Here is a 10,870-nt window from a genome sequence, read left to right as displayed (position 1 = left end):
CCTTCAGCACCTCCAATCTCCCAGCAACAACACCGCCAGTGCTAATGGAAGCTGGCAGCCACCTGAAAAAAAACACCACTGCAGCCCCCTCCCGCTCAGACCACCAATTTCAATGCTACGTCCTGCACCAGCTGGCATAGCTGAGTGGTCTGATGGCACACCTGTAGTAAAACCAGAAGTTCCAGACCTACGTAGAGAACACACTTTTCTTAACCCTTTTTTATTTTGTATTTTGGTGGGAGGGACTTTTATTGTGGGTGGAGAGTGTATGATTTTGGAAAGGACTGTGGGGCATATTTATACTCCGTTTGCGCCGAAATTGCGTCGTTTTTTTTTACGCAATTTCGACGCAAAACTAACTTCATATTTATACTTTGGCGTTAGACGCGTCAAGCGCCTAAGTCCATGGAGTTAGCGTCATTTTTTAACGTGGACACCTACTTTGCGTTAATTATATGCAAGGTAGGCGTTCCCGTCTAAAAAATCGACTCCGAGGCATGTGCGTGGGATTTATACTCCCGGGCAAAAATCACGCCCGGGAGTGGGCGGGTCAAAAAAACCTGCATTAGCGCCGGATTTTAGCACCTGGGTCAGGGCAGGCGTTAAGGGACCTGTGGGCTCAGAATGAGCCCAGAGGTGCCCTCCCCTGCCCCCAGGGACACCCCCTGTCACCCTTGCCCACCCCAGGAGGACACCCAAGGATGGAGGGACCCACCCCAGGGACATTAAGGTAAGTTCAGGTAAGTATTTTTTTAGAATTTTTTTTGTGGCATAGGGGGGCTTGATTTGTGCCACCCTACATGCCACTATGCCCAATGACCATGCCCAGGGGACAGAAGTCCCCTGGGCATGGCCATTGGGCAAGGGGGCATGACTCCTGTCTTTGCTAAGACAGGAGTCATTTTAATGGGGGTTGGGCGTCGTAAAAAAATGGCGCAAATCGGGTTGAGGCGATTTTTTTGCCTCAGCCTGACTTGCACCATTTGTGGACGCGCATACGCCATTTTCCCCCTACGCCGGCGCTGCCTGGTATACGTTGTTTTTTTTAACGCACACCAGACGGCGCCGGCGGCTAACGCCGGCTAACGTCATTCAATAAATACGGCGCCCGCATGGTGCTTCAGAATGGCGTTAGCCGGCGCTAATTTTTTTGGCGCAAAACTGCGTTAGCGCAGTTTTGCGTCAAAAAGTATAAATATGGCCCTGTGAGTTTGGACTTCAGAATTTGTTGCACTAGTTTTCTTTGGACTTGTTCGGAGATGGGGTGATTTTTTTGAGGAGGGGTGGGCCTGTTGTGGTAGGAGAGGGTGGGTTTTAAAACTTTAATATATATTTTGCTGAAAGTACTTTATGTCTGAAGTAGTTTGTTTGTGCTTTCTTTTATTTGCACTGCTGCCTTTTTGTGCAACCTGTTTTTTAATCTGCCTATCCCATTGTATGTGTAGTTAATTAGAGATAGGGCTTCCAGATTTATGGTATTTATTCTTTTAACATTTCCATCTGTATGTCCTCTTATTTATTTTATTTTAACTCCCATGCTGTCTATCTGCTCAGCTGTTGTCTTGGAATGCACAAAAGACAACATGAAGTGTCATTTATAAGAAGCACAATTTTCAATATTTTTCCACTTTTAAAAATAAATACAGAGAGGAAACATTATTTTCTGTCAGCATTTATCTGTAAGAATCAGAACAAATGAAAAACTGGGAGCCTTAGCTATGGTTAGTTATACCCAGGTCCTACTACATTCTCTAACTATGTTATTGACCATCGGGGAGTAGGGTATGCTGTCACTGCTTATATTGTCTAGATCAACCTAGATAACTAAGGAAAATCAAAGTACTTATCTGCAGTAACCGTTAGTTACTGACTAACTAACTAGTCCTCATTGTTCTCTTACCTGAATAGATGAAGCAATGGTTGCCACCTCTCTCAGCTTGGTGGGAGTAGTAGCAGGATAGTGCACTAACAGGGAAGGGATCACATTCACAGCAGCTGAGGTCCACTCCCAACTGTAGGATTAATCAAAAAGATTATCTATTACCAGCAACTAAAATGAAAGAAAAGCGCTCAAAATGACACAAAGTTGGTGCTAACTTTTCATAAATCAGGCCCTAAGTTTTTAGATCTAAACCTATACACAAAGCCTAGTAATAGGAATACTCTATTATATTTCTCAAACAGCCACCCGCCTACATTTAGGGAGAATTTGCCTTATGGGCAGTTTCGTCATATACAATGAAATTGTACAAATAAGGACTATTTTGCAAATGCTAAGCATTTAATACTGAGATTGACAAATAGGGGGTATCCAAGAAAACTTGTAAAAGGAGCATGTAAGCATGCATGTTACACCCCGCGAGAGGAATTGTTGGTCCCAAAGATGCGGACCAGAGAAATCCCATTAAACTACGTCTTAACATATAACCCTAAAGCCAACAAGGTGACATCAATAATTAAAAGGAACTGGAAAATTTTAGCCCCCATTGATTATACTGAAACCTCTATTTTCTTTCAAAAGAGGTCGCAACCTACGGGCCTGGTCCATTCTTCTTCCCTTGAAAAAAAGAAAACATATCTCTGGGAAATGTTTAATTTACCCCCAGTGACTGGTCATTACAGGTATAATACCTGCTCTGCCTGTAGGTTCTCAGAAAACACAAAAAGCATTGAGGTTAATAGAAAAATACATAAACAACTTAGATTTTACAAACTGCAATACTAAAAATGTCATATACTGCATAAGGTTCCCTTGTAGGTTATCATACATTGGGCAAACAGTACAATCAGTTAAATCACATATTTTACAACATAGGACCAGAATCAGATGCTCCGTACACGGAGCTCCTCTTGTGGAATACTATATGAGCAGATATCATTAAGAGGACGACATTTGGTGGTCAGTATTTTTTGTAGCTGAGACAAAGCACCAAGGAACTTGTGTGACATCCATTCTGGATGAGATGGAAGCAAGATTCATTGAAAAATATGGTATAGCTCGAATCGGGCTGAATGATCTAAATGAAATGTGGTCCTTGATACGATGTTGAAGGTAGACAACAGGCTGACATTTATGTGTTCTAGTTCCTTTGGATATTTTTTTCACTTTTTGTACAATTGTTGATGTATGGTTTGGAAAGGATGTTTCAGATGGCTCGAGCATTTGAAGTGTTTCCTGCAATGCACATAATGGTGATGTTCATATTTGTTTTTTTATAAGGATTACATATTATACAGCTGATATATATTCCTCCCCCCAGGTGGGTAACAGGAGGACAATGTTCTTGTCAGGGATCAGCAGAAATGTCAGGATGTGGGGCGAGAGGATTTGTCATTGTACCAAGTGGTTGAGACATGTCTCCATTTCCACCTGTATTTAGACCATTACACATTCAAAAATGGCCACCAGGTTAACCGCCTATTTGGAATAATTGACCACTCAAGCACTCGTTAGTCATTGTGCAACCGCTTAGGAGGAGCCCCATCACAGGAATACGTGATGATGTAGCACACACACACCGGTGTATCCATTCACGAGTTTTAGAGGCTGAGAGACATAAAGGTTTCATATTTGGGTACTTTCCGCTTTATTTTTTAGGATTAGGTCCACTCTGGTACCTTCCCTTAGTGTTAAGGGATAGATATTAATGAATTAAAACAAAGTATCTCATGTATAAATTGATGGTTTGGTCCAGTGTCTGTGACCAAATAAAGGTCCGTGCAAGCCTGTACACACAATAACTTCAGGTTAAGGGTCTTGACAAATAATTGTGTTCCACTCGGTTGTTGTGGTAATTTTCTTCAAATCCACTACAGAAGCTATATTTGTTTAGTTTTCTTTACATATTTGAGACAGAGTGTTAAACTCACCATATGTTTTAATTGTTATAAATATGTAATTTGCATGTGTGTGTCTCTTTTTTAATATTCATCATCACAGAAGTTTGCTGGACTCTTTAGCAGATAGAAATTGATCACAAGGTGAACAATTAATTAATTGGTGAACAGGACATTATGTGACCCTGGTGGTATTGTTAATAATATAAGAGAGTTGCAGCTACAATAACGGGTACATACGTGTGCAATTCTGCATTTAGGTATTTTTTTCCTTTCAATCTCCTGATGAGGCCTACAGTGATGACGGGCCGGAACGCGTCGACCAATAGTCTGAGGAGTATAACAAACTTATGAATTAAATCTGACAAAATAGGACTATACCGCTATTAACTATTACAGAAAAATTACAAATTAATGACTGTATTTATTAGGACTACCTCGCAGAGTGGACTGCTTTTGGAAAAGCTGATTGGCAGCCCGCAGTTGTGAATAACGAAGGAGGCACAGCATAACAGGGTCATTTATGCCTAGCTCTTGGATTGTCAATACACTAAGGTGGTCATTACAACCCTGGCGGACGGTGTTAAAGATGCGGTAATACCGCAAACAGGCCGGCGGACAAAAAAAGGGAATTATGACCCTGGCGGAAACCGCCAACAAAGACAGCCACTTTAACACACCGCCTGCCACGGTGGTACAGACAAGCAGCGCAGCGGTCACCGCCAACAGACAGGCGGAAGACAATGTACCGCCCACAGTATCACAACAGGCCAATCCGCCACCTTTTCCGGGGCAGATTCACTGTGGATAAAAACACGGCGGAAACTGCTTTTGCTATGGAAAAACGCTCACCTTCTACACATCCCACGAGGAACGACGACTCCATGGACTCAGAACTCCAAATACTACCTGCCCTTGTCTTTCTGCTCCTTCCCGACCAACAGCGACGTAGGTGCAGAAGATACCGGGGAGTACTGCATCTACGACACGGGGGAGGCAAAAGTTAGGGGGACACCCACCAAACACCCCCACTCCCACCCTCGCATATTACAACATACACACCAATGCAGTCACAAAAAGAACAGTAACAACCCACAATCCCCCCGGAAGAATGCAAAGACAATGCAAATTTCGGTCAAACTTTGTCATGTGCCACTATACATGTCATACAAAAATATACAAATATATGTATTTTAAAATCCCTCATATTTACATATACAATCCGAGAAGTAGTGCAGATATGTACACAACAATGTCCGTGCACAAACAGTCCAAAAATGCATGGGCGAAGCCCACAATAGATACCTGACCAAAATCGGAGAGAACACTGCCGGGGCATCAGATAGAAACACTACAGGCACCTCAGGGGGAAGGGAAGGGGGGCACCTCAGCCACATGAATGCAATGCCAGATCCACGACGGGGCTCCATGCCCATTGATGTATCCTGGGAAGTGCAAAGCCACAGTCTCTCAAGTCTCTACACTGGGTGGTTTTCCCACTGGACCATCCTGGGGAGTGCTTAGCCACAGTCTCACAAGTCTCTACAGTGGGTGGGTTGCCCACTGTTCAATCCTGGAGAATGCAAAGCCACAGTCTCACAAGTTGGTGTTGGTCCATACTGGTACTGGGGGGTGACTGGTGCCCAGACTGGATGAGTCTCCCCGTGAAAGGTAGTGTCCTGTCGCTGTCCCAGCTGCACATGGGCTAAGGATGCCTGATGTGGTGGGCCATTGATTCCTACCTGGTGCATTGCCCTGTTCAGCGGTGCTTTGCCATTGGTGGTCTTTGCCCTGTTCAGTGGTGCTTTGACATGGCGGTTCAGGACTATTCAGCGGTCTTTGCCCTGTTCAGCGGTGCTTTGACATGGCGGTTCAGGACTGTTCAGCGGTGCTTTGACATGGTGGTTCAGGACTGTTCAGCGGTGCTTTGCCATGGCGGTCTTTGCCCTGTTCAGGGGTGCTTTGACATGGTGGTTCAGGACTGTTCAGCGGTCTTTGCCCTGTTCAGCGGTGCTTTGACATGGCGGTTCAGGACTGTTCAGCGGTCTTTGCCCTGTTCAGCGGTGCTTTAACATGGCGGTTCAGGACTGTTCAGCGGTGCTTTGCCATGGCAGTCTTTGGCCTGTTCAGCGGTGCTTTGACATGGCGGTTCAGGACTGTTCAGCAGTGCTTTGCCATGGCGGTCTTTGCCCTGTTCAGCGGTGCTTTGCCATGGGGGTTCTGATACGGACATTGGTGTGTGGCATGACGATTTCCACACTGGACATTGGTGTGTGGCATGACGATCTCCATACTGGACATTGGTGTGTGGCATGACGATTTCCACACTGGACATTGGTGTGTGGCATGACGATCTCCATACTGGACATTGGTGTGTGGCATGACGATTTCCACACTGGACATTGGTGTGTGGCATGACAATTTCCACACTGGACATTGGTGTGTGGCATGACGATCTCCATACTGGACATTGGTGTGTGGCATGACGATTTCCACACTGGACATTGGTGTGTGGCATAACGTTCCATCATTACCCAGCGGGGCTGTGGCATCCTGGCACCGCCTGGGCTGTGACTCCGGCGGTGGTCTCTGGACCAGTGACGATACTTGGGCCCTCCTGGGCACTGACTCTGGTGGTGGTCTCTGGACCAGTGACGATACTTGAGCCCTCCTGGGCACTGACTCTGGCGGTGGTCTCTGGACCAGTGACGATACTTGAGCCCTCCTGGGCACTGACTCTGGCGGTGGTCTCTGGACCAGTGACGACGGTGCTGGCGGTTGTGTCTGGACCGCCGGAAATGATGGCGCACTTCTCCGCCGTGACACTTCCAACAGGCTGGGCAGACTTCCTCTGGACCTTCCCCACCTTTTTTGGAGTTACAGCTGACTCACCAATCGCCTTCGATCCCATTTCACTTGTTGTCCCACCAGGAGTCTTGACACGGTCCCGTCGTCCACTCTCCAATTTCGGAGCCTTTACAGGGGGTGGGCTGCCAGTGCCTTGGCTCCGGGTCCTACTGCCTGCCCTGGTGGCCGGTGCACTCCAAAAACCTGGAACACGCACCACTGGTACTGGAGGCTTTTTGGCTGAGGCGCTACGACAGGACTGATGAATTGGAGGGGGGGTGGGGGCAAAAAGTTCAATTTGACAGAGGGACAGTTTCTGACGAACACTGGGATGGGTAGTTGGAGGGGGTCTGGGAGTGGAGGAAGAGTAGGTGGTTGTAGGAGGTGTCACTTTAGGTGTTTTGGGTGCAGGTGCAGGTACTGGAGGCTGTCATTAGGTGGATGGATGTTGGGTGAGTGATTGTCGGCGTTTGGGTACTTTGGGAGGGGGAGTCACAGACACACTGGGAGAGGACACAGGGGACGTGTAAATGGCAGTGGAGGTGGTGAGTGCAGGTGAGCGGCGTGTGGTGCTGGGTATCCTGGTACGAGTCCTAGTGCTTGTAGATGTGGAGCATGCAGGTGTGTGTGTAGACGAGACTGGGAGGGAGGAGGGAGAAGAGGAGGAGGGGACACAGTGGAGACAGTGGATGTTGCTGTGTCTGTATGGGTGTGATGCTTGTGTGAGTGCCTGTGGGATGTGTGGTGCCTATGTTTGCCTGAGCTACTTGTGTGTGTTGACTTGTGTGCATGCTGGTCTGTAGGTGTGCTTGGGATGGGCTGGGGTTCAGGGGATCGGGTCTGTGTGGAGGAAGTTGGAGGGGGGAGGCTGGACACAGTGACAATTGCTGCCATCAATGCTGAGGACAGAGATTGCAGGGTTCGCTGAAGGGCAGCCTGACCAGAATGAATGCCCTCCAGGAATGCATTACCGTGTTGCAATGCCCTTTTTACACCCTGGATGGCATTCACAATGGTAGACTTCCCAACAGTGAGTGACCTGAGGAGGTCAATGGCCTCCTCCCTGAGGGCAGCAGGGATGACTGGGGCAGGGCCTGAGGTGCCTGGGGCGAAGGTGATGCCCACCCTCCTGGGTGAGCGGGCACGGGGCGAACGCTGAGGGGCTGCTGGGAGGGCGGTGCTGGTAGGGGGGGTGGCGGCTGTACCTGTAGAAGTGGGGCGCACAGATGGTGCCACCACCACAGGGGAGCTCACATCGGCGGACGAGTCTGTGTCGCTGGTTGGTGATCCGGTGGCCGACATGAAGCTCCCCTCGCCCTCCGTCCCACTGGTGTATTCAGAGTTTGTGGTGTGGCCCTCCATGGCCATGTGGGATGCAGCTCCCTCGTGCTCCGGTGCCACTGTACCTCCGCCTGTTGATGCTGATGTACAAAAGGACAGGAAGAGCAGGAAAAGGGGGGAGACAGAACAAAGAGAGTTTTAGTGCATGGCATACCCCTACCGTTGGCGGACAAGACAGATGCAGCAGCCCCATTCACAACGCCGCGCTCCTGCCCTCTGCACATGCAATTTCATGGATATGGCCTACATGGCAATGGTGGAAATCTGCGCACATGGATGCCACAGGGGCAACTATACCTCAACTTGCTAAATTTCTGAGGTGGGGTAGAGTGCCACATGGCCTACATTACGGAGGGGCTAACTAACTCGCCCTGGCCTACGGACACCCACAGCCCACCTCCCCCACCCAGACACCTCCACTGCACGCAAAGTCCGCAGAATGAGGTTGTACTCACCCCCTTGTGTCTGCTGTGATGTCCTTAAGCGCCCATCCAACTCCGGGTAGGCCACCGCCAGGATCCGGAACATCAGGGGGGTCATGGTACGACGGGCACCCCTCCCACATTGGGAGTCCATCCCCAGCTGAGCCTCCGCCGTCTTCTTGCTGCAGCGGCAAATGTCCTCCCATCTCTTCCGGCAGTGGGTGCCCCGTCTCTGGTGGGCCCCCAGGGTCCGGACCTCCTTGGCGATGGCACGCCAAATGTCCCTCTTCTGGTGGGCGCTGACCTAGATGACATGCACAAGGGAAGAGGAACAGTCATTACCAATTGCACCATCAATGTGTGTGGCCCCCTCCATACTCTGACCATGTGGCCCATTTATTCCCATGCTTTACTGTAGTATGACTTCTGCCCCCTTCCCTCTTCCACCCAGCCCTGTCCATCCAGGCCTATCCCCTACAACGTGCTCCCTGTGTACTAACCTGTTGGTCTGGAGGACCGTAGAGTAGTGTGTACTGGGGGAGGACCCCATCCACAAGTTTCTCCAACTCCTGTGCAGTGAAGGCAGGGGCCCTTTCCCCAGACGCAGCAGCCATCGTCGTTTCCAGACCGAGGTCACAGCAGCACTAGCAGTGTAGGTCCTCTCCTGTCGAAGGTCAGGTATCTAGTGATTCAACAGATAGAAAATGGTGGTGACGTCCGCGGCGGTGACGTCCACGGCGGGGCGCATCATCACCGCCGGCTCACCTGTTCATTGGCTCCTGGGACCCATAGGGTCCAATGTTAACCAATGCAGCATTGCGCCGCGATCTACGACCTCCTACCGCGATGGTGTGCAACGCCAGTGCTGTTACCCCACAATCCCATTGTCCCAGTTTAGAGGTCAGGCAGCCGCCATTTCAGGGGCCCACATGGATTAATTTTCAACTGCGTCACACATACTGAGGCCTACACTCAACACACATACAGGAAGGGTTTATTGTCTGGTGTACTCTTGTGTGTGACTGTGGGTACATACCTGGAGGAATAGTGACTGTTTCTTTGCTGTTGTCCTTCGTAGGCACCGTCAGCTGGGACATATGAGAAGATGGCGGAATCCTCCGGTGTACCGACCGCTGGTGGACCTGTTGACAATGGAAGAGAGACATTTAATTGTGACCTACAGGTTTGACCATGCCACAATCCAGGAACTATGTACACAGTTGGAGCCAGACCTGATGTCACCAATCCGCCATCCGACTGGAATCCCCCCTGACGTTCAGGTGCTGTCAGTGCTCCATTTCCTTGCAAGTGGGTCTTTTCAGACAACAGTGGCCATGGCATCAGGGATGTCCCAGCCTATGTTTTCCAACGTGTTGTCCAGAGTGTTGTCTGCCCTGCTGAAACACGTAAGGAGATACATCATTTTCCCTGAGGTGGAGGATTTGCCTACAGTGAAAGGTGACTTCTATGCCCTTAGACATATCCCCAACGTCATAGGTGCCATTGATGGGACCCATGTAGCTCTGGTCCCCCCCGCAGGAGTGAACAGGTGTACAGGAACAGGAAGAGTTATCATTCCATGAATGTCAAGATGGCCTGTTTGGCAGACCAGTACATCTCTCAGGTAAATGCTATGTTTCCTGGCTCTGTGCATGACACCTACATCCTGCGGAATAGCAGCATCCCTGATATGATGGGTGAACTCCAAAGGCACCGTGAATGGCTATTGGGGGACTGTGGTTACCCCAACCTTTCCTGGCTGTTGACCCCAGTGAGGAATCCCAGGACCAGGGCAGAGGCCAGGTTCAGGTGCCTCCATATGACAGGTGGATCCCTATTCTACTCACCGAAGAAGGTGTGCGACATCATCATCGCCTGCTCCATGCTCCATAACTTGGCATTGCGACGCCAGGTGCCTTTTCTGCAGGAGGATGATCCAGATGACGGTGTTGTAGCAGCTGTGGAGCCTGTGGAGCCTGTGGACAGTGATGAGGATGAAGCTGAGGAAGACGAAAACGACAACAGGGAGTCAGTCATACAGCAATATTCCCAGTGAGACACAGGTGAGAACATTTTCTTTTTTACCATTACATTAACTTTCACACATCTACCTCTATCCTGTACTGACATTTCACTCACTCTTTGTTAACTGAGTTGTCCACTTCCATTTCAGTTTCACAAATGTGGTAACCTACGTTAACTGTTTGCATCCTTGAAGGGCTTGTGATGTGTGACAAAGGTATGTTAGCCTTCCAATGGGTAACCCATTATGAAACTGTAATTGATAATACAGATCTACAAATCATAGACTGACTCCATTTTTTTTTAGTGTTTCAAGGGTGTTTATTTAAGTGCAAAAAAATGAAGGGGGGGTTGTAAAATGGTGATGGGTGATGGTGGAGGAATGTCCATGGCAGAGTCCA

At 48.9% G+C, this 10,870-nt stretch overlaps 1 long non-coding RNA gene across 6 annotated transcripts in view; it reads right to left on the bottom strand.

Annotated features, from left to right (window-relative positions):
• The window catches only part of LOC138288288 (uncharacterized), a 421,935-nt gene that overhangs the window by 154,918 nt on the left and 256,147 nt on the right, over positions 1–10,870 (bottom strand). For all 6 annotated transcript variants that reach the window (XR_011202370.1, XR_011202367.1, XR_011202371.1 and 3 more), the window contains one exon: positions 1,901–2,012. This is a non-coding gene — a long non-coding RNA (uncharacterized lncRNA). The remainder of the gene's footprint in view (positions 1–1,900; positions 2,013–10,870) is intronic.

This window comes from Pleurodeles waltl, chromosome 4_1, assembly GCF_031143425.1.
Source record: "Pleurodeles waltl isolate 20211129_DDA chromosome 4_1, aPleWal1.hap1.20221129, whole genome shotgun sequence".
Taxonomy (NCBI): domain Eukaryota; kingdom Metazoa; phylum Chordata; class Amphibia; order Caudata; family Salamandridae; genus Pleurodeles; species Pleurodeles waltl.
This window is presented reverse-complemented; position numbering and strand designations above follow the sequence as displayed.